General features: G+C 38.2%; 1 long non-coding RNA gene across 2 annotated transcripts in view; it reads right to left on the bottom strand.

The window, feature by feature from the left end:
* Positions 1-23,315, bottom strand: part of LOC308624133 — an 864,944-nt gene that overhangs the window by 236,637 nt on the left and 604,992 nt on the right. For both annotated transcript variants that reach the window (XR_014016930.1, XR_014016931.1), the window contains 2 exons: positions 10,256-10,324; positions 3,808-3,915 (listed from right to left, as the gene is read on the bottom strand). This is a non-coding gene — a long non-coding RNA (uncharacterized lncRNA). The remainder of the gene's footprint in view (positions 1-3,807; positions 3,916-10,255; positions 10,325-23,315) is intronic.

Below are 23,315 nucleotides of genomic sequence, written 5' to 3'. Positions count from 1 at the left end.
GTGGCACCAAGACACAGAAGAAAATTGTCTGAACCTGTTGTGTTGGGTGATGTTTAATTTGCTCTAATTGGACTCAATTGTCACAAATGGGTAGATTCAATAAAAACATCTTGTCAATAACCTACAAGTATAAAACTACATTCTTCCTAGTGTAACACTTAAAATATTATTTCAGTAAGGAGAGTAAATACATAGTAAAGAATAGAATACAAAATTTGGATGAATGTGAGACTTGAATTTCTTCTACACATTCAGTAGCCCACTGCTGGCTACTTGCACTCAGGTAATGTTTGTTCACTCACTCACTTTTAAAAACACACTTAATATGCGAATGAACTTTAAAAGTAAAAAATAAGTGGTCTCCAAGTTCAAGGTACTTTTACTGCACAGTTAGTCAAAAGGATTTCTGAGAGTGTTCTTGGGTTCTTTCTGCCCTACAGCATGGACTCTTATTTTGACTAGGTACCAGAGTTGGTATTTGGTGTTATACACAATAACAGCAACACTGGTTGGTAAAAGATTGAAATACTTGCATAGTGGCTGGTAAATTGCTGTCATTCCTAGCTTCTCCTATCCCTACCCCTGAGAGCCCCAGGATATCCCCTGATCCAGCAACTCTCTCTGCTGGGTCCCCCAGAACCCCACAGACCTTTGTTCCCATTGGACAGTTCCCATGCTATCGAGGTTGTTAAGTATCATGAATATTCGCCATGTGTTACACTCTTTCTTTTCCTCTCCCCCTATGCCAGCCTTGAATGCCTTTTGCTCTCCCTTCGTCTCTACTTTAGGGGCAACCTTAGTCCTCATCTCAGTCAGGATGCTCTCCATGTCAACAGCATACAGTGACTAGTTAAGGAACAGAGGGTGCCATCTGGCTCAGCCTTGAGAATTTTGCTGGAGTCACTGAGACGAAGGCACCTGCTTTCCCCTGGGATGTAACTGGTAGAATAAAGGCAGAGGCTGGTGGGCACCATCTTTGCCACCCCTGTGGAAGAGTCTAATGGGCGACTGAAGACAACACAAAAAAAGCCAAGTCTAGGGGTGGTGAGAGACTGTGTGAGCCCCTGGATCCAGGTACTTGATGCTGGCTACATGCATCCCCAGATCTCAGGTAAGGAGACTAGAAGTTGATTATTTTCCTTGAGCTGGGATATCACCTGGAACAGAGTTCTCAAATAGAACTTTTAAATCATTTTCCCATCTCCAAAAGGTTTCAAGCCTAATTTCTTCCCCCACAGGCTTTTCAGTCCTCATAGCTGGTTTCTTCCTCTTTATGTAAGTCTCTACCATTCATCACTATTTAAGTCATACGTTAACAAGTTCACAGAAAACACCACTTAGGGAGGATTACCTGGCTGAGATTTCCAAGGGTAGCATGAAGCCTAGATATTTTATAATATCACCTGAGATGGAAAAGTTGCAAAGGAAAGTGGTAGGGAACACCAGGAGAGGAATTTAATAAACTCTGCTACAAAATTACCTGATTTCTACCTGGCCAATTAAATTCTGACTAAACTAACTGCTGGGTACTAAGACACAAAAGGCAAAATGGTCTCACACTGGGGGAACAGTCTTTGTTCTCCACTTTCTTATGTCGCAAAGAATGGTGGAAGAACAGGAAGTAAAATTAATATTTTGAAAATAGAGGTGGGGATTGTACTGTGTTTCTCTCCAAGGCGAGAGGGGTGAGGAGGAAGCACACTGTGATGAGAGTCAGGATTTTAATTTTACTCAGCTAGATGCCACTCTTCCAGCAAGTAACCTGATCATATGCATTATAGGAAGAGCTCTCAAAATGTAGTACTTGGACGAGCAGCAGCATCACCTGGGAGCTTGCTAGAAAGTTAAATTCTTGAGCTCCACCCCAGACCCACTGAATCAGAAATCTGGGGGTGGGTCCAGAAATCTGTGGTTTAATAAGCCCTCCAGGTGATGCTGATGCACCTGAGTGCTTGAGAACCTCTGCCTGAAGAGTTCCACAATCATGCTTTACAGGAGCATCACCTGGGGAGCTTTTCGAACTCTCCAGGCAGCCTGCCATGCCAATTATAGCAGAGGCTTTGGGGGTGGGAATCAGTTATCAGTTATTTTTCAAACTCCCTATGTGATTGCGAAGTTCAACCAAGTTTGAGACCCACTGTGTGAAGGTGTCACTGGCTCAATAACTGCCACCTTGGGGAGATCCTAAAACTCTGTTTTTTTATTCTGCTGGCAATCTCTTCTAAGTGGGTGCCCAGAGTAAGAGATGGAGGCAGGGCCGGAGAGGGGTCTCTGAGAACTCCAGCCCCGCACTGCGTTCACCATCTCAGTGCCCTCCTAGCTCTTAGCAAGAAGAGCTTCTCTCCTCCATTATTCCCTATCACCCCCCTCTATTTCTTTCATGGCATTTATCCCTATCAATATTCACGTCCGTATATGTTTATCATCCACCTCCCCAAACAGAACTATAACCATAGAGGGCGTGGGCGATTTGTTCACCATTGCTTCAGTAGTGATTAGTTGAGTGCCTGAGATACAATAAGCACTGAAATATTTGGTAGTTGACTGAATACATCTTGACATAACTCGTATCAGGTAAAGACAGCTGAACTCTTTTCTCAGCCATTGTGTTTCAAAGACTTGGCTGCCCCAAATTACACAAGTGAAGTGTCCAAGGCAATGAACCCCTGGACATAAAAAAGAAATGTGCCAAACCTTCCTTTTAAGCAGTAGCATCATCAAGAGTCAAAATTCTTAATTTTCACTTTGACTAAGCACTAGTTAATCCGGAAATTTCTTGCAGTCTAACCCCTTCATATTAATAACTGTCTCTTTTTTTAAATATCCAAGTCCCTCCCACTTTTAAAATCTCACTTTATACAAAATCTTTGTGAGGAACTTCAAGGGACCTTGGGCTACTTTCTCCGATTGCCATTCACAAAGTTCAGGGAAGGTTATTTCTGGTATGGCTAAAGTGATCTATCTTTTGCTTAACTGAATAGAACTACCATTGGGTTGTATATCAGAAGCAGGTGGGAAGTAGCTCATATTTATTACCTGCCATCATTTTCCTTAAAAATTCATTTTTCATTAAATCACTTAAACCCAAAAAAGTTAATAAATTCACTGAGGCATTGCATCCCGGAGGATTAGATCATAAAGTTCAGTCAGTAACTGTATCAGTCAGACTTGAAACTCACAACAAAAACATCGACAGTAATGAATACATTAAAATGTTAATATATACCTTGCCTACTTGTACTTTTACTATCACTTTGCCCTGCTTTACAGGAACATGAGAATAGTTTACATAAAATATTTACTATAATAAGAGTTCAATACATTTTACACCCAGCAAAAAAAGAAAAAGAAAAAAAAACTAAAATTAATCCAAGAAAAAAAAAAGCTTAATCCCTCACAGCCAATCTTTTAAGCATAGGCACTAGCCAGGAACCTTCACAGGAAGTCAGTCCACTCTCCTGACTACTCAGGCTGGAGGCCATAAGAGGCCTGCAGAACTTGATTACTCTGAGGCTGTAACGAGCACGGCGCGTCCTTATGTAAAAGACAACAGAAGGAGGAGAAAAGATTCACTACCTTGTGTTCTAAGACTGCAGGGACACCAACATTTCATTTCAGATGAGAATGCAAAACACCACACCTAGGTACTGCACGTGAACACCTTTAGAGTTTAATAACAAAAAACCGTGAGAACAAGAGATGCGAAAGTACCTTGAAAAATGAAATGACTGAAAAGGAAGGGACGCGTAAGTCATACGCAGCCAAGACCTTACTTTTTGAAAAGAATATTGTTGAAAAACGTCCTACCTGTCTCAGCTCTGCTCTCCACCTCAACTCTGGAGCACGGAGAAGGACGACTGCGTTTAATCTTTCCGCAGGACCCGCTTCCTGAGTTTTCTCACTAGTGTGGGCTTTCTAAAAGAGACCGTGAGGAAACAGCGAAGCTTGAGGAGTTGTCTGCCTGCAGGTGCTGACAATACACAGACACACACAGCTGTGTCTAAGTGGGCCACGCCCAGCACCGGGAACGGCACGGACAAAGCCGGGGAGGCCTTCCCTGCACAGCTGAGCTGAGTCTGCTCATTCAGTCCGGCTTTCACCAGCCCAGCAAACCCTTCTCATTGCTTTTCATTCGCCTCATCTCTCATGACCATCCAGCAGGGTTATGGGAGATGGTGAGCGTTCTTCTCTCATGGGCTCTAATTCCTTGCTACTCATAGTGTGGTCCATGGACCAGCAGCACCTGCATCACCCGAGAACTTGTAGGAAACGCAGAATCTTGGGCCCCACCCTACCTGCTGAATCGGAATCTGCTTTGTACCCAGATCTCCACGTGATCCTTTTGTTTCTACTTTTTTTATTGTGATACATATACCATAAAATGTACTACCTTAGCCATTTTTAAGTGTACAATTCAAGTGTATTAAATACTTTTATAATGCTGTGCAACCATCACCACCATACATCTCCATAGCTCTTTTCATCTTCCAAAACTGACACACTATATCCATTAAACAATAATTCCTCTTTTCTCCCTCCCCTAGCCACTGGCACTCACCATTCTACTTTCTGTCTCTATGCTTTTCACAACTCTATCTCACTCATATACGTGGAATTGTATAGTATTTCTTTTTGTGACTGGCCTATTTACTAACATAATGTCCTCAATGTTCATCCATGTTGTATCGTATGTTAGAATTTCCTTCCTTTTTAATGCTGAATATTACAGTGTATGCATATACCATATTTTGCTTGTCCATTCGTTCCACATTTTACCTATTGTGAATCATGCTGCTATAAACATGAATGTACAAATACCTCTTTAAGATCTTGCTTTTAGTTCTTCTGGGTATATACCCAGAATTACACTTGCTGGATCATATAGTAATTCTATTTATAATTTTTTGAGGAACTGCCATACCATTTTCCATAGCAGCTGTACCCATTGCATGTTCCTACCTACAGTACATAAGGGTTCCAATTTCACTGCATTCTTACCAACACTTATTTTTATTTTTTTGATCGTAGTCATACTAATGGGTGTAAGGGTATCTCAATGTAGTTTTGATTTGCATTTCCCTAAAGATCAGTAATTTTGACCATTTTTTCATGTACTTATTGGCCATTTGTATATCTTCTTTGAAGAAATATCTTTTCAGGTCCTTTGCCCAGTATTTTTTTTCTAATTTATTTATTTTATTTATTTTTGGCCACGTCGGGTCTTTGTTGCTGCACGTGGGCTTTCTCTAGTTGTGGTGAGCGGGGACTACTCTTCGTTCGCGGTACATGGCGTTCTCACTGCGGTGGCTTCTCTTGTTGCGGAGCATGGGCTCTAGGCGCGCGGGCTTCAGTAGTTGTGCCGCAGGGGCTTAATTGTTCCGCAGCATGTGGGATCTTCCCAGACTAGGGCTCGAACCCATGTTCCCTGCATTGGCAGGCGGATTCTAAACCACTGCGCCACCAGGGAAGTCCTGCCCAGTTTTGAATAAAATATTTTTGTTGTTGAATTTTAGGAGTTCTCTATATATTCTGGATACTAATCCCTTATCAGATAATTGATTTGCAAATATTTTACCCCATTCTTTGAGTTCCCTTTTTACTCTATTGATATCAACTTTGTTACACAAATTTTTAAATTTTTCACGAAGTCCAATTTGTCTATTTTTTCTTTGGTTGCCTGTGCTGTTAGTGTCATATCCAAGAAAACTTTTCCATATCCAAAGTCATGAAGATTTTGCCTATGTTTTCTTCTGTTATATAGTTTTAGGTCTTACACTGAAGTCTTTGATCCATTTCAAATTAATTTTTTATATGGTATTAGATAAGTGTCCAACTCCATTCTTTTGTATGTGGATATCCACTTTTCCCAGAATCATTTGTTGAAAAGACTGTCCTTTCCCATTGACTGATCTTGGCAGCTCTGTCAAAGATCATTTGGCCGTATATGCAAGGGTTTATTTCTGGGCTCTCTATTCTGTTCTATTCCATTCCATTCCATTCCACTCCATTCCATTCCATTCCATTCCACTGATCTCTGTGGTTGCCATTATGGCAGTACCACACTCTTTTGATTACTGCAGCTTTGCAGTAGGTTGTGAGATAAGGAAGTATGAGCCCTACAGTTTTGTACTTTTTCAAGATTTTTTTGGCTATTTAGGGTCCCTTGAGATTCCGTGTGAATTTTAGGATGAGTTTTATATTTCTGCAAAAAATGTCAATGGGATTTTGATATGGATTGCATTGAATCTGTAGATCTCTGAGTAGTTTTGACAATCTAACAATATAAAGTTTTCCAATCCATTAACATTGGATGTGTTTCCATTTTTTTGTATCTTTTAAAATTTCTTTCAACAATGCTTTATAGTTTTCATCGTAAAAGACTTTCACCTCAGTGGTTAAGTTAATTCCTAAGTATTTTATTATTTTTGATGCTATTATAAATGGAGTTATTTTTGTCATTTGTTTTTCAGATTGTTCATTGTTAGTGTATCGATATGCAACTGATTTTTATGTGCTAACTTTGTATCCTGCTACTTTGCTGAATTCATTTATTAGCTTTAATAGCTTTTTTGTGGAATCTTTAGAGTTTTCTATATATAAATCAAATAATCTGTGAATAGAGGTAATTTTACTTCTTCCTTTGCAATTCGGTGCCTTTTATTTCTTTTCCTTGACTAATTAAACTCGCTAGCATTCCAGTACTAGTTGAATAGAAGTGGTGAAAGTGGACATTTTTTGCTTTCAGTCTTTCACCATTCAGTCAGATGTTTGCTGTGGATTTTTCACAGATGGTTTTTATTATCTTGAGGTAGCCTCCTTCTATTCCTGTTTTGTTGGGTGTTTTTATCATGAAAGAATGTTGAATTTTGCCAAATGCTTTTTCTGTATCAATTGAGATAATCATGTGGGTTTTTTCCTTCATTTTGTTTATGTGGTGCATTATATTGATTGATTTTCTTATCTTGATACATTATATGCCCAGAAACACAAACTAATGATTTTTAAAAATGTGTTAGTCTCCTAAATTATGTAGAAAACAAAATTACAAGCCAAAATTACAATAATATTAGATTTTAGGCTAACAATTGCTTTTTTAAAAATGTATTAGTATTTTAAATCATGCAGAAAACAAAAAGTTGAGCTACAAACCACATTCCAATAATACTAGCTTTCATAATTACCCATGTATTTACCATAATTGGGATTTTTATTTCTTCATAAAGCTTTGTTTTACTTTCTAGTGGCCTTTCATTTCACCCTGCAGAACTACCTTCATCATTTCTTTCAGGATAGGTTTAGTGGTAACAAATTCCTTCAGCTTTTATTTAGCTAGGAATGTCTTAACACATTATTGACTGGGGGATTTTTGCAGAAACTAACTCCTGTGACCGTAATACATCTCCCGTCAAAGATGTGTTAATTTTGCCCTCACTTTTGAAGTACCATTTTGCTAGATAGATTCTTGGTTGACCATTTTTTCTTTTAACACGTTGAATACATCAGCTCACTACCTATGGCCTCCAAAGTTTCTGATGAGAAATCTCATGATAATCTTATTGATGACCATTTGTATGTGATGAGTTGTTTCTCTCTTGCTTTCAAGATTCTCTCTTTGACTTTTGAAAATTGCATACAATATGTCTCAGTGTGGGTCTCTTTGAATTCATCTTACTTGGAGCACATTAAGCTTCTTGGATATTTATATCTTTCCTCAAATTTTGGATGTTTTCAGCCATTATTTCTTCAAATATCCTATCTACTTTTTCTCTCTCTTCTCCTTCTGGGACTCCTCAGTGAGTATGTTGGTCCACTTGGTGTCCCATAGGTCCCTTTGACTCTGTTCACTTTTTTTCAATCTTTTTTTTTCTGTTCCTCAGAAATAATAATTTCCATTGCCCTATCTTCAAGTTTGCTGATTCTTTCTCTGCCTATTCAAATCTGTCTTTGAATCCCTGTAGTGAAATTTTTATTTCAGTTATTGTACTTTTCAACCCCACAGTTTCTTGTTAAATTCTTTTTTAGGTTTTCTATGTCTTTATTGAAATTTCCATTTTGCTCATACTTTGTTTTCTTGATTTTCTCCACATCTTCCTTTGTTCCTTAAGCAAAGGCAGTTGTCTTAAAGTCTTTGTGTAGTATATCTGCCATTAGGTCTTTTTCAGGGACAGCTTTTGTTGATTTATTTGTTGCCTTTGAATGGACCATACTCTCCTGCTTCTTTATATGCTTTCTGATTTTTTGGATGAATACTGGGTGTTTGAATATAATAATATATAATATATTATAATGTGGTAACTCTGGAAATCAGATTCTTCCCCTCCCTCAGGGTTTGCTGGACTTTTTGTTCTTGTTTATATTTATTGTCTTTTTTGCATTGTTGTAGGGTGTCTCTGTGCTGAGGATCAGCCTGTGGTCTAAACTTAAGGTCTTCATAGGTCTTTTCTGAACCTTTCCCTGGACATGCACAGCAGATGTCACTTCTGAATATTTCGATTTGTGCAGTTGTTTTAAAATGTCCCAGTCTTTAATGTTTGTCTCCCAAGAGGGGAAAAAAGAGTAAAATGAAGGAAACAGTGAAGGGGGCCATTCCTTTAAATCACCTGGAGGTCACTTCAACCAGAGAGGGAAGGGCTTACAACAACAGGGGGGGAGGTACAACAACTAAGACTGCCCATGGTTCCTGGAATGAGTGGGAGATGGGTAGCTGGTACCATGCTAAAAGCTGAAATTGACCAAAATTAAACACAATTTATCATCCAAGCCTTCCCCTGAAAGTTGAAGCCTTCGATAGACTCCAGAGTTCCAAAATAGTTATATCAGAAAGATTCTGCCAGTACAACTGTTGTCTGGGTGGGGAGATAAATTCCCACTGCTTCCTACTCTGCCATCTGTCCAGAATCCTCTGTCCCTGGGTGATCTTTATGCATATTTTAATGTGAGATGGCTGCTCTGAGTCACTTTTGGCTCACCACTTGCTCCAGACCCTTTTCTGAGCACAATGTCTCCATCTCCAGGCCTTGGCTGGAACCTGGCTTTTCCCTTGATGATTCTACTTTGCAAATCCTCTCAAGTAAAGCCTGTCCATTGTCACCTGTCCTTGGATTTGAGGGACAAGAGACTGCTTTGTATGTTTTAGGAAAAGCCACTTTCCTCAGTGCCATTTCAATGCCAGGCACTGTTAAGTGCTCATACATCCATTATCTCATTTAAGCCTCACTATGAGCTAGTGCAGGAGATGCTGTTGTTATTTCCAGTTTGTAGAGGAGGAAATCAACTGTTATAAAGGTGTGGTCTCCTAAGTAACAAGACCACTCAGCTAGTAAGTGACAGCTGAATTTGAACACCATTTCATCCAAGTCCAGAGTCATTACCATTACTGCCTCTCTCCCCATGTCCATTCTAGATTTGAGTTTGTCATCTCTCCTGCAAAAACCCCATTGCCTTTTTCTTATGGATTTCTATTGCTGCCATATGAGAGTACCACAAATTTAGCAGCTTACAGTGACACACATTTATTACCTCACAGTTCTGTGGGTCAGAAGTGCCAGGGTGCTTGGACTTACTTCTCTGCTTTGGTCTCACAAGAACAAAATCCAGGTCTCAGACAGACCAGAGGCTCTGGAGGAGAATCTGCTTACAGGCTCATTTAGGATACTGGCAGAATTCAATTTCAAGTGGTTGTAGGATGGAGTTCCCTGTTTTCTCACCAGCTGTTGGTCAGGGGTTGTTCGAGAGGCCTGCACATTCCCTGGTTTGTGGCCCTTCATGTTCAAAGTCAGCAGTAGTGGGTTGAGTCCTTCTCATACTTTGAACTGCTCTAACTTCCCTTCCTGCCTCATCTCTCCTACTTCCAGCTGCAGAAAGTTCTTTGCTTTTAAGAACTATTGTGATTAGATTGGACCCATGTAGCTAGTACACAAAAGTTTCCTTATTATAAGGCCCTTAACATTAATTCAGTCTGCAAAGTCCCCTTTGCTATGTTATGTAACTTACTACCAGTTTGGGGGTTTTAGACCATGGACATCTTTAGGGACCTTTCTGTCTACCACGCCTTGAACCTCACACTGCTCAATTATATCATTCTTCTCTTTCCTTGTCATATCATTAATATTTTCCGTTCTTCTTATAGTCACAATAAATGTATAGTCATTTAAGTAAATGTGTGGTGTCCTTCTCTTCAACATTCTCTTCCTGTTTCACCCCTGACCTCACCCTGAGATACATTTGTGACCACTCTGGTGATTTTCTTTCTTACCATCAAGTATTTTCACCTCCAATCCACTTTTCACGGTTGTGCTTTGTTTTGCACTTGTCAGCAGGGGACCTGTAGAAAGAAGTAAAAAGTTATCCCCCAGATGCATATGGGGCTGAATTTCAATCACAGCATTACTGGCTTTTATTTGATAGTTTATATATGCAAAATGGATTAAAATCAAATTTAAGAAGCATGAACGATACCTGGTAATAGAGGATATGATTATACAGCATCCATCAAAACATTTCAGTAAACTGATTTTTAAAAAAAATCAAGGGTAAACAATTTCATCAACTCAAATGTCGGGGTTTGGTAGACAGAAATATGATTTTAGAATGAAACCTTTTAACAGTTCTGTGGAATGACAGGAATTGATTTTGGCATTGAAATTTGAATTTCCTTGCTGCTTTTAAAAACATATTAAGCAGGAGATCAGTACTAAATTTGGTTACATCAATATCATTTTAGAGGAGGGAGTATGATTTACATGCTATATAAAACCCATTTTCTCCATTAGGGATAGAGAAATGGGGCATCTTCTTGATGAAATCACATATGATCTCAGTTAAGCAGGAGCCATGGAGTTGCTGTTGTACATAATGAAGACTTAAGAAGATGCTGAGGTTTTCTCTGTGGGGTTTTGTTTTACTGCATCAATTTATCCACTGTAGCTGTGAAAGGCAACCCAGGAAGCATGCATTCCATTGCTTCTGGACTGCCACAGAAGTGCCAGCCATGAACCTTCATATTTTATAATAGGCAAAATAGCATCTTTCAAAATGAGATTTTTATAAGTTACTTATAAAAATAAGGTATTCAGGCATTGAGAAAAGATTTTTTTTTAATTGGGCTTGATTTTACTTCCCTGAATTCAAGCACACAGCCCAAATTGTTTGTAAACTTTAAGAGCATAAAATAAGGTACTTGTTTAAAAAAAAAAAATCTCGTTTAAAAAAAAAAACCTGTTAAAAAAAGAAATCCACATAACGTGGAGATTTTTCTGATTTGGTAGGTTTGGAGTAATGGTCAGGAATCTGAATGTTTAATAAACATCCCATCTAATTCTACTGATGATCATCATAAATGGACCACGCTTTGAGTAATACTATTCAAGCACTACTTCTCCCAGCTGCTATTTCAAATTATGGGGGAGGGAGAAAGAAAAAAAAAAAAAAAAAAAAAAGGCTGAGACAGAGGAAAACAGGAAGGGAGGGAAAGAACTGCAACTTTAATCTTCAAAAAAAAAAAAAGGTGTGTTCTGCTTTCTGTCTCCCCAAGTCTTCTCATATTGTAGCACTAATAATAATACCTCCAACTAAAAGTCAAATTTCATCTTTCATTAAGAATTCATAGCTTCTGGAAAGCTGTGAGGCTCTAAGAGCCCTTCAATGACTCAAGAGGAAATGCTTCTAAAAGGCTAAAGTAAGAGCCAAAGTTTGACCCATGTCCCCAAAATCTCCCTGAGATGGGCTTCTATCCAAATGGATACAATAGCAATTTACTCTCTCCTCACTGTTTGTCTTTCAAAAACACCAAAAGAAAAAAATTACATATCACATTCTCAGTGAATGGTCATCCTAATCATTTCAAAATGCAAATGCTTATAGGAGTTTGGAGCAGTGGCGATAATCACAAATCCCCACTAACTGTGCAGTCGTTGAAAAATCATTGGAGTGAGCTACCCCTTCAAGAGTTTTAACTTGCAATCAAGTCAAGAGCTATTCTAGTGAAGCAAGAAGCAAGAAACTTCTGTTTGAGGGACAGAAGTTCAACCCAAAGTGGGAAGCAACACAATAAGGGTGACATGAAAACTATCCAAGAGCCTAACACGTAAAGCTAATCTACCAAGTTTTTCAAGTTACCAAATGAGTCCACGCTGACAAATCTCCTATAGGTAGTCTTTCTCAAACAAGCGATTTAGATCCTTTTAATGAAATATAATACTGAACACAGGAAGTAAACCTCCAGTTGTAACACCGTACTTACTCTCAACTACATTTTTAACATTTATTGAGCACCTATTGTGTGTAAGTGCTACCCCATAAGGTTGGGAATGAGAGGTAGTATAATTAATAAGACATCATTTGATGCCCTCAAATGGACTCACAGTCCAGCAGGGATGTAACTGTGAGTAAATAATTTCCAGACAGGAACAGAAGGAAAATGGAATATTCCATTCTCAAGGTTCAAAAGAGAAATGAGAGCAAGGAAATAAAAGGAACGTTTCTTTAGTGCTTCCTCCTTGACGGGCACTATGCTAAGTTCTGTGTATTTGTTATTTATTGTTGGTCAACTATGCGGCTACTTTTCCATTATATCCTAGAAGCAGATTGCTGGAATGTAAAGCAAAGTTTTCACCATATGGCCATGATTTCCCCCATCAAGCAAACAAACAACAAAAATAACCTTCAGTTTCTTGAAGGCTTCCTCATTTCTAAGTTCATGGCTCTTTTTACTATAAAATACCTCCTTATCAGGAAGTAGGAAATGCCTTAGGGGTAAATATCCAATAGCAAATTCAGAATTCAAGAGAAAGAACACAGTCTGTTTGCAGATCTGTTACTTCATACTCATAATGCCCAGAGGGCTCTCTGGGTGCCCCATTCCCACCTAAAAATGTGTTCTCGAATGTAGGACCTAAAATGAAGTCAGGGTGAAACCTACACTTGCTTTGACATAAAACCACATCGAGGGCTTCACTGGTGGTGCTGTGGTTTTAGAGTCCGCCTGCCGATGCAGGGGACACGGGTTCGTGCCCCAGTCCGGGAGGATCCCACATGCCGCGGAGCGGTGAGGCCCGTGAGCCATGGCCGCTGAGCCTGCGCGTCCGGAGCCTGTGCTCCGCAACGGGAGAGGCCACAACAGTGAGAGGCCCGCGTACCGCAAAAAAAAAAAAAAAAAAAACAAACCCACATCGAGAGCTAGCCCCACCCTCAGATCTAGTGTCTTGAGTTTTCCAACACTACTCCTCTCTCCAAGTCAAATGCCTGCACTGCAGGGGCACAGCAGAGTTTGCATCTGTACCATATCGCTGCGCTCCCTCTGAATATGGGCTTTTGGGAAAGAGACCCTCTCCTTTTTCCGAAGTACAAAACTGGTAAACTGAGCACAGAGTGACACAGTCTTTTCAGGGGGTGCTCCTGATACCTCCTGGAGATAAGATGCTACTACTTTTGAACCACCGATTGAGGTCCTGAGCTGCAGGATCCCAGGTCTTGAATGCAAACACTGACCACCTGCTTGAGTCAAAGGCAGAGTGGAATATTTGAAAACAGAACCAAGCAATTTAACATTTTGCTTCAACTTCCAAATTACTGAGAGAGAAAGCTGAGTAATACCTATCTACCTCTCAGGATGAGACAATTAATGAAGATTTTTGCCTTTTTCTAAAATTCTAAAAACCAATGAAAGTTGATGTTTTATATTCTGCCCACATCGCAGAAATTAATGGGTTTCCCTGTTCAGAATAAGCAATGAGGACTTTGTCCTAACTGGGAGGAGTCCAAAATGTGGTAAAAAAATTTTGCTGATCCCTTTTCAGTTCATTTTAATTTTTCTCTCTTGCATGGTCCTGAAAGTTAATTTTCTGAAATGGTAGCTTTATATATCACTATGATTTTCTCAACTAATCTTTCTATATGGAGTTATAAAGTCAAAAGTTGGTTGATTACAAGCAGGGAAATAATATTTTCTCTTTTGGCAATTGCTTCTTCTGATTAGATATATTGCTCTGTAAGTTATACTTGACCCTCTGATTACTCAAAATGAATAAAGACCTTAAATACCCCTTGGAACAATATATTCTCTTGATTTTTTCATAAAGTTAATAATAATAACAATAATAATAATAACAGCAATATTAATAAGAATTAACTAGTTTAATTAAATGACACACTTTATCAATTAATCCAAATGGTGGTACATAACCCTTTTTTTCTGTTATTTGTTTTTCTTTTTCATTTTTAAGATACCTTTTAAAGAAAGCCAGAATAATTGAGTAATTATATGTCCTACATGGCAAGACTTTGCTGGTGAGGGTATATTCTGGTACCTTTAGACAGCTGACAATTTTAATTGTAAAGTTATATCTGTTAGGATTACCTCTGAAAGCGTATTTCCTGTTGTATTCAGTTTATGTGAGATGAGCCCTTTGGATTAATTATTTCCTCCATACACAAACATCTATTTTCATGGTGGCTTGAAATGCAAACCTAATTTTACACAGTCACTTTTCTTTGTAAGGAAGTGGATAACTCTAATGAACGTGTACCCAGAGAGCATATGGTGATATAAAAAAGAAAAAGCTAAAAATAATAATTCAGGGTGAAGAGTTTCCCCAAGTGTGGTACAAGTAATAGGCATAATAAAACAAAATCATTTCAGGTGGCACATGGACAGACTTTCTTGTTTATATGGTTATCTATTTAGTTGATTACCCTTTAGAGAAAACATATAACTAGTACAATAAACCCCCAAATTTTCTGGCCCAAAATGCTTAGAATAAGTAACAGGTATAAAAAAGTGAGTTGATTTAGGATAAACATTAAGAAAGTACTATTTGGGTGGTATTGAGATAAGGCAAACATTGCAAAGTGTACTGAGAATGACTGGTAAACATTGGCACGGCAGTACAGAGTGCTACAGAACCTGGCCCGGGACCCTGGCTCAGCCATTTAATAACTGTCAGATTCTGCATTTGTAAACACCTTCCCACAAGAGCCTGCTGGAAGAATTTTTAAAATCCACCTAAATCTTGTAGTATGGTGCTGGTCACCTAGTAAACCCTCAATAAATGTCAGTTGTAATTACTCATCACAATAAAAGTCTCATCCCAAGGACTCACCTAGCAACAAAGCAAAGCAAACCACTTGCACTGGGTGGTTATAGGCACAGAAGAGTGTTGTTAGGAAAATCATACATAGCTGTTTAATTTTTTTAAGAAAAAATTGATGAAAACATCAAACAAATTGGTCCTTAATAATAACTCTTAAATTTTTTAAGCTAAAAATATGTGTACTCTAGCTATTTATTATACAGCATTAACCTTGAGTTCCTTTTGCATAGCGATAGTGTTTTTTTCAGTCCTGACATCTTCTAAAGTGTTAAACATGGTATTTTCACCTAACTGGCTCTCAATATAGAAGTATGGAGATAGCTATCATATATATCGCTTTGCTAATTTTGAAAATTTCCTTATCTACAATGACTTTGGAAGGAAGTAAATATTCAGAAAACACAGCTTTTAACTGATGTGTTTTTGCATTCTTGGTAAGGAAAATCCTCCTATTTCATAAAATGTTACCAGAAGTTTTCTAAATATTCTCAATATTGTTATATTCTCTATGCTGCATATATCTACCTTGTTTCTGAAATCATACATACAAAGTCCTAAAACATCAGTGACAACGTGTGATTACTTTAGTCCATTCATCTTTTCCAGCTCTACTTGCTCATAGAGTATAGGTTCTTGTATGAAGGATAAAAAAAAAAATCCTAGATCTTTTCCTGTATCTGTACTGGGCACTTCATACTTGATCAATAAATACTTGCTTACCAAGTGGTTTTCTAGCAGTCAGGGGTAAATTAGTCAGAGAGCAATCCCATATTCCCCCTGAGAGTCAGTGGTTAATCACTGTTATTTTTTAATGTTTTAAAACTTTTTTAGATAGACAAAAGGCATAGCAATGATACCCTTTCCTCCCCTGAATCACACTAAAACCCAGAGGAATTCTGATTAATGGCTAGCATTATGGGACCTTAATAAATGTCATACAAACTGATTTTTAGGTGATACTTGAAGATGAATGCCTATTATACTTACCTGCCTTTTAGGATTTATAAAGGTGGATGATTACATTTTTAGTCCTCCTAGCAGTGTTTCTGAAATATGGTCTAAAATGAGTAAATGAGGTACTTTAAAGAGAATTGTTTCTGTTCACTGAAGTCTGGTATGTAATAGCAGAAATGTGGAGACAATCAAATGCTCATCAGTAGAGAGCTGGTGCACCGTGGTATATGCCATGTAGCTCTGAATATAAATGAGCCAAATCTGAGTGTATTCATACCTCAGGGTGTCCATGGTATAATGTACAATCAATAAGAAGCAACTATGAATGGTATGAAGTGTTTGCACACAACCCCATTATATGCATGTATCTGGTCTGCCCATAGAAAAGCCACATAGAAAAACCACACACCAAACTGTGCATAGGGGGTCCCCGATGACTGGAGTGAGGAGAACAAGAGGAGGGCTTTTAGCTTTTGCTTTATGTATTCCTGTCATAAACTTTTACTATAATAAGAACTTTTAATAAGCATTTTCATTTTTATAACCTTTTAAAAACAAAAAAATGTGTTTTAATAAAGGTAGTCTTAGACTAGCATTATCTACTGCTTAGATTTATTGCCATTCTACCAGAAGTCATTGTCTACACAGCCTCCTCCTTTACATATTTGTTTTTGTCTCCTCACTTGATAGCTCTAAAAAGACATGTTGCTCCATGGCCATACTCACTGGGCCCTTTTCTTCCAGTGTGGAAGAAAAACTGAGGATGACTTAGAGCAAGCGTGGGCTTTGGTTTAAAGTCTAAAAGCAAGAGTTTGAATCTTAGTTCCATTATTTGCAAGTTCAAACTTTTGGTTGCAAGGAATAGAAACCCACTGAAGCTACCTGAAGTCGAGGGAAGGTTATTGTAAGACTATAGATCACATATGGAAATGAATTGCAGTTGGAGCTCCTGGGAGATGCAGGTGGAAGCTATGAAACTATCAGAGACTCAGCCACCCCCACTCAACTACATGCTTCCCTGTTCTCTACATCTCTGCAAAATAGTTTCCTTTCCCATGGTTTTGATTCCCAATAACTCATTTGCAAGTGCTTTTCTTGCTATGAAATCTACTCAGGCCTAGACTTCATGGGATCTTTCAGCTTCTTATAATTCTTGTGATCTCTTATTCCTGAGAGATCACATGAATTGAATGAGACAACATTTTGTTTAAAACACTCTCATATTTCTTGACACAATATACAAAAGATACCCAACTTCTTTAAACATCAGTATCTTCAACTGCAAAAGGCAAATCCTAATCGTGTAACTGTAATAAATTTTCTGTAAAATTCTTTGTGTGGTGCCTGCCATACAGTAATGCTTAATAAATGTTAGGTTATGTTCTTGTTCTTGTTATTATTAAATCCATCATGGTTATTAAGGATTTTAAGAAAATGAATGACCTGCTTCATCAAAGTGGGCACACTTCACGCATGCCTCAATTTCCACATAGATTCTCAGAGCAGAGGACATCTTAGCACCTGATAGAGAAGTTCACAAGTAATAATCTTGACAGATCTGTAAAACAATTTATCATACATCAACAGTTCTTCAAGGCTAGGCAACAATGGGAAAAGACAAATGCTCTTATTCCTCTTTGAGGTAAAGGCATGTGGAATTGCATGGAGACAGTAATGCGTTTAAAGCAAAGGCAATCGAGATGCTTTCATTAAGCACCAGCCAGAAGCTTGCTTATAATACAAGGGGGAAAAACCTGTGCTGCTTACAGCCCTCTCTGTGTTTTGGTCCAGTGGAAAGCAATCTGACGAAGCACATAACAGGTAGTTCCCTGCCAAACTGTCAGATACCCAGGGAATTCAATAATGAACAGTTTCCAAACCATGAGGTGACCCATTTCAGATCCACAAATGAGGAGGGCCTGGCATGAACTTTGGAGATGCTGTAACAGACACACAGAGATGTTTTAATTTCATGTTTCTTATGAAATTAGCAAACAAGTGCTTAGTGATACTCTAAACATAACACGTCGCCATCTGATTAAGGCAACATGTCAGCTCAGCTATCAACACTGAACATTTATTATGCTCAAAGACATTCTTGTCTTAGCTCTCAAAAGCACAGGTGTTTCAGCGATGAAAAGTCAAGACAAAAGTGAGAAGTGAAGGCTTTCACATACTTTTCTTCAAAGTTCGCAGCAACACAGTGTTTGACAGAGGGCTTCTGACTGCTCAATTTGATGGCCATACAAACTTATAAAAGCTGAAGTACAAGGTTTCCCAGGGGACGACATAATGAAATAAATGCACTCATGAATATGCATGGTTGGAGGAGGCCATCTGTTCTCCACCAACCTCTTTTCTTTCAACAACTCACAAATACCCAGCCCCACCCCCATGCCTTCCCCACGTTCCAGAAAAAAGAGCCTCCATCCAAAGATTTTAAAAATCAGTGATGTTTCATCTCAGGCAAGAAACATAGTTACAAGAGAAATGCTTTTATGGTCAGACTAAAAATAATAAATTAATAAATCAAAGAGTGCTTGTGCATGCACCATGAACCTTGAAGTTCTTTGCTACTCTTCCTTCCCTCAGGAATGAAGCTCTTGACTCTTCACCTAAACTGAAAGCCACATGGACCTGCCTCTTGGGCTACAAATATGAGAACAGGAGAAACTTCAATAACAGCAGAGTAGATAACACTCTATCATTCAGGAATTCCAAGTTAGTTCCAGTTGCTGTATATCCAAGTTCAGTATTAAGTATTTTCCCCTGATCTCTTTGGAATTCTTTACTCATCACTAATTTTGAAGGCACAGGATGAGGCCAATCTCACTGTTCAAAGATGAAAAGAAAATTTTTTGAGAAATGAGAAAATATAGTTGAGAAAGAACAAGAGATAAATTTCTTGGAAAAATTGATTACAAAATGATTAAAATTTTCTGGTCCACTGAATCATATTTGAAGTGCATAAAGAACACTTTTGCATATTTATAGGATTCTTTTGGTAAATCTTTAATAAAGTGAATGCATATGAAAAGCATAATCATTCCTAATTCCTTTGCTTTGCAATTTCAGCTTTGAGACTATCTTGCCTTCAAAAGCAAGGAATACTTGTAGTGAGTCTCTGTATTTCAGAAGAAAATAATCTAAGGTTAAACTCTTCTAACAACAAAATAGGACTTGGAAACAACAACGACATAGTCACAGCAGCAGCCCCTGTGTTGTATTAAATTTTCTCAAACTAGCCTGCTTACAGATACAGTCTGTAATAAACTGTTTTATCAGGAAACTGAGAACTATAGGAAGACAATATCTTAAATTCCTAAATGTAGTAAGATAGATAGGAAAGAGCATATATGTTCCGGAATGAGAAGACCAAGCCTTAAACACCGTCTCTGTTTAGTTAACGGCAGTGTGACCTTGGGCAATCCACCAACAGTTTCTAATACTCTATACTTTTATCTGTTGAACTGGAATAGCAATACCAACCTCATGGTGCTATTAGGATGATGTGATAAGGTAATAATAAATATGAAAGCACTCTATAAACAAAAAAGGACTTTCTAAAATAAGCCCGAAACACATGTTAAAATGAATTAATTTATAAATTACATTCCTAATAAAAATAAAATGCATTTACTTCCCAACCACTTCTCACCATCAGGTCTTCCTTAAATAGCCACTTACACAGGCTAAAACAATTTCACTAATCTTTGCTCTCGGTAGCCTGCTACAGTAGCAAGATACTGAAAATAACTTGAACTATTAGAATTGTGCCCTACCTATATGAATCTTAAAAATTCTCCAGAACACCAGCACCACATCTAAAAGGACGCTATCAAAGAGGAAGAGAGTTCTGAGACCACCTTGCAGAACTTACTTCACATCTCTGTGGTCAGCTGCCTCTCTGAGGACGAGTTTTGGCTGGCATTGTCCAAAGGCCTCTTCGGGCTCTGAAATTCTGAGATTCTGAGAGAGCAGTTTGACATGACGAGCACTGGGCCGGGACCCACCGATTGGCTATGTGGTTTTGGATGAAGCAAGTTACAGAACCTCTCTGGGCATTACTTCCCCCATGTGTAAAGTAAGGGGTTTGAGCCGTGTATCTTCTGAGGTCCCTCCAGCTCTGACACCATATGCTGCTGTAACACAGTTGCAGTGGAGATGGGGATCTGAGGACAAACTGCCTGGTGCGACATAAATTGCTTCCAAGGCTTAAAACAATGTAGGCAGGGCCTCTATAATTAAAAACAAAAATCTCATCTTCTTTTGTGGCATTAAGGCAGAACTTGAGACTTGTGTGAGCGATATGATTCTTCTTAAGGGGTCTAGAGAAAACATGTCACAGTTTAAACTTTTTTAAAAGGCAGAGTGTCGGGCTTCCCTGGTGGCGCAGTGGTTGAGAGTCCACCTGCCGATGCAGGGGACACAGGTTCGTACTCCGGTCCGGGAGGATCCCACATGCCGCAGAGCAGCTGGTCCCATGAGCCATGGCCGCTGGGCCTGCATGTCCGGAGCCTGTGCTCTGCGGCGGGAGAGGCCACAGCAGTGAGAGGCCCACGTACCGCCAAAAAAAAAAAAAAAAAAAAAGGCAGAGTGTCTTGTTCTTAATTAAAGAACAGAGAAATGCTACATCCTTGGAATAATGTCAGCCAGCTCTATAAAGCTTTTCACAATTGGAACATCAAAAATATATTTTCCAAATATTTCAAAGTTGTACACAATACAGCTTTTACCCAAGGGAGATGGTGAAACTTCAGTTTGACAGAAATGCCAAATTTTGATGGTTTGATGATTTGTTTCAATTGTGAAAATCCTTCTAAATTAGATCAGTTTCCAGAATGTACATTTTAATACTGTGCCAGATCCTGTACCAAAAAAGTCATTTAAAAGTAATTTAATATAAGTTTTTATGACAAAGGGACAAATGACCACTTCAAAAAGACACACTGTAGCCATCAAAGGACTTTGACGTGCACAAGGACCCACCCCAGAATCTCTACTCCATGTTAATCCTAACTCCACAGCACACACTGAAAAAGAATTTGTATAAGATGCAAAAGTGGGCAAAGTCAATGATAATATTTTATAGACCTGCTACTTATTATTTATTTGGAATGCACTTCTTGTGGGACTGGAAGCTTGAGTAAAGTAAAGGCTTAGTCAATGAAATACTCGTAGCGAGTGGGTACAGAATGCAATTCAACATTTGGCATTGAAATCCAGCCTGGATTCTGTCAGGAACTGCTCAGTTTTATGCATTTCATTCTAAATTCATTAGTAAAACAAAGTTGAGAGGAATATCTAGAATACAACCTCTCTCTTCTTTTGAGACCACTTAAAAAAAAACTAGCTTTATTGATGTGCAGTTTACATAACATAAAACTGTTTTAAGAACACAATTGAAAACTTTTGGTAAATTTAGAGTTGTATAAATATCATTATAGTGCAGTTTCAAAACTTTTCCATCGCTCTGAAAAGACCTCTCATGGCCATTTTGCAGTCAATCTCACTCCCTGTATGGGCAACCGCTAATCTGCTTTCTTTCTATAGATTTGTCTTTTCTGGGTATTTCACCTAAATAGAATCATACAATATGTAGCCTTTTGCTCTGGCTTCTTTAATATTTTTGAGGACCATGCATGTGGTAGCATATCTGTATTTAGTTTCTTTTAATTGCTGAGTTGTATTCTACTGTATGGATATAGCACATTTTCCTGATCACCTGTTGACAGACATCTGGTGTGTTTCTACTTCTTGGCTATTATGAATAATGGTGCCATGAACATTTGTGTGCAAATCTTTGTAGTCTTTATATCAAGATAGGTTTCATTTCCTTAGGGTAGTTATCTAGGTGCAGAATAGCTATGTCAAATGGTAAGAATTATATCTAACTTTTTAAGAAACTGACAAATTGATTTCTAGAATGGCTATAGGATTTTACATTCTAGGGATGTAAGGCATCCAGTTTCTTCACATCCTTACCAGTACACATTACTGTCTATCATTTTAATTAAAGCCATTTTAGTGAATGTGAAGTAGAATCTCGTTGTGATGATAATTTGCTTTTCCCTAATAACTAATGATGTGGTGCATTTTTTCATATGCATATTACTCATTTGTATTTCTTCTTTAATAAAATGTCTATTCAAATCTTTTGTCCAATTTTAATCAGGTCATTTGTCTTACTGGTGAATTGTAAGAGTTCTTTATATATTCTAGATACAAGTCCTTTATCAGATACATTTTTTGAAAATACTTTCTTCCAGTCTGTAGCTTATATTTTCATTTTTTCAATTGTGTCCTTTGAGGTACAAAAGTTTTTAATTTTGATCAAGTTTGATTTATCAATTTCTGTTATGGATCATGTTTTTGATGATGCATCTAAGTAGTCATTTCCTAACCCAAAGTCACAAATATTTTCTTCTAAAGTTTGAGTTTTAGTTCTTACATTTAAGTCTGATTCATTTTGATTTTATTTTTGTGTACAGTGAGACTTAAAGATCTAAATTCATCTCTTTCCACATACATACCTAATTGTCTCAACATTATTTGTTTAAAAGACTATAATTTTCCCCAACTAAATTTCCTTTGCCCCTTTGATGAAAATGAATCGATGATAAATATAAGCTCACTTATTTTAAATGAGTCAATAGGGAATAGTGCTTAAAGAGTTCAGACTGTGGATCCAAACCACCTGGGAAGGAAACTTAATTCCGCCCTTTAGAAGCTATATGGTCTGGGCAAGTTACTGAACCTCTCTGTGCATCACAGTTCTTCTCTGTAAAAGGAGCATAATAATAGTACCTGGTTCCCAGGACTGTTCTGAGGATTAAATGAGATCATATATGTAAAGTACTTACATGAGGACCTGGAACAGAGTAGTAAATGCTCAATAGTTGAGAGCTGTCATTACCATCTCCTCTGGGGGCAAAGACAAGAAGCCAGGCAGTGTTTTTGTATCTTAGGGTACAAATTGGCGCCAACTGGTCAAAATTCAGATGATGACTGGCAGGTGTGAGTGAAATCCCCGGGGCAGACTCCACTTTTTACCCTGTCATGCTATCCGCTCTCCCCTTATTGTTTCATCTTATTTAATTTTCTTTATTCTCAGCTTTATTCAGGTACCAAGGTGACTTTTTAAACTACTCTCCCCTCCAGACTCCCCTGCAGCTAAGAGTTGCTTTGTTGACCCAGTTTTGGCCAAAGAAATATAAGCAGAATAAACTATGTGGGGTTCAGAGAAAGCTATTGATTTCTTGACAGAAAGTA

Source organism: Mesoplodon bidens (assembly GCF_964165515.1).
Source record: "Mesoplodon bidens genome assembly, chromosome: 10".
Lineage (NCBI taxonomy): Eukaryota > Metazoa > Chordata > Mammalia > Artiodactyla > Ziphiidae > Mesoplodon > Mesoplodon bidens.
Note: the sequence above shows the minus strand (reverse complement) of the source record. Positions and strands in the feature narration are given on the sequence as shown.